This window comes from Hyperoodon ampullatus, assembly GCF_949752795.1.
Source record: "Hyperoodon ampullatus genome assembly, chromosome: 2".
NCBI classification, from domain to species: domain Eukaryota; kingdom Metazoa; phylum Chordata; class Mammalia; order Artiodactyla; family Ziphiidae; genus Hyperoodon; species Hyperoodon ampullatus.
The window spans coordinates 9,313,128-9,314,868 of NC_136915.1; positions in this window are offsets into that span (position 1 = coordinate 9,313,128).

The following is a 1,741-nucleotide window of genomic DNA, read 5'->3' on the forward strand; positions in this document are numbered from 1 at the left end:
TGGGCAGCCCGGAGCCGGAGCCTGCATAGGGAGGGGCAGCGCTGCCCGCCGGGAGGGGCCTCCCACCAGGGCCACGCGCAGCTCCTGTCCGTTGCCGCCACCGTGAGAATGAAAGCACCCACTGTCTCCCACCGTTTTGAGCCCTGAGATGCTAGTTATTTTCCCCTTCCTTTGCCTGCTGTTGCAGGAAGATATTCCGGCTCATACCCCTAAAGGAGACTTGTTTTTTTCAGTGATGACTCTGGACAGCATGATACTGAGGAGTTAAGTCGAGTCTTTTCTTGGTTTTGTCAGGCTCTGTTAATTGAGAATCGTCTGATTGCTTGATGAGGTCTTGGGATCAGCCAACACTGCAGAAGGCCTGGTTGGGCCTTTAAGGATATCAGGCAGACACCCCCTCCACCAGCCAGCGCTAACACTGACCCACGTGCACCTGCCTACCACGCACCCCAGCGCACCCACAGAGAAACGCCGCCTCAGGGGGTGGTTGCATTTTCTTCCCAGATTGCGCTGGGAACAGTTCAGGAAGGCCAAGGCCGTCCCAGGAGGGTTGTGACCTAGGTGTCAGTTTGGTCCTTCGGCTTTCATACTTCGTCCCATCTGCAGAGCCTTCCAGACCAGCCCTTCAGTCTTGCTGGTGGGGCTGAGAGCGCAGAGGTAGCTGGAACGCTGAGTGGCATGTGTGGAGGGCGCGTCCCAACGCCCCTGTGGTCACGGGCGGCCGGGGCCGTGATGCGGGGAGACTTGCCTCCTTCTCCTCATTCTGTCCCTTGTTCTGGTTTCGGTCCTTAGCCTATCAGTCTGGTTTCTTACTCATGAAAGATGGGTTGGTCCAGATAGTTAAAGGATGTAGTAGAAGGAAAGATGGCGGAAGGAGGGAAGCTTGGCGGCAGGCTGAGAGCAGTGGGCCCCTCCCAGGACAGCTGGAGAATCTGGAGTTGATACAGAACAGGACCTTGCATTTGACCTCGCTCTGGGAGGGGCTCCTGGGGCCTGAGAGCCCACTCTCCTAGCTTGATGGTCCATAAGAGACATGTTCCCACCCCTCACCCCACCTCGGCCCAAGCTGCCCTTGGCCACCGGACCTCTGGATGAAGTCTCCCGTGCCAGCAATGCTGCACGTGGCCAAGAGACAGTGCGGGGAACCCAGCACCCAGCCTCCCACCCTCCCTGATCCCAGAGCCTCCAGCTGACACATGGGGCCTCATGTTGATTTTGAGAAGTGTTTCCTGTTGTTGAGTTTGGGGATTGTTACTGGTCAAAGTGGGGGCAGGTTCCTGTCTCCAAGGTGTTAAGTGTCTGGGGCAAACAGCCTTCGGGTGACAGCCTTTGCAGGGCAGGTCAGAGAACTTCCTAGAAACCAGCGGCACGTCTCTCCCAGAAAGAGGCTCAGGCAGAGAGGTGGGGCTTGTCCTGCTCTCTTGAATCCACGCGCCCTCTGACTTTGGGGAAATGACTTGGTGGCCTCTGCTCACTGGTGGGTGGCACGCAGGTGGCGAGCTGTCCAGGTGCCCACTTGTCCTTCAAACCCTCAGTCTACCCTGGTGCGTGGAACAAAGTGATGGACCTCGCCGAGGCCGCCATGCGGCGGGACGACGCTCTGAGCTTTTTGCCAGCCTGGATGGTGGTTACCTCCCAGTGTGTCTGGAGAAATCAGTGTCACACAATTCCAATGAATCTTGTGCTTTTGGGGGGTGGTTATTATTTAGAATAACTAAACATGAATTTGCTTTGAATGTAG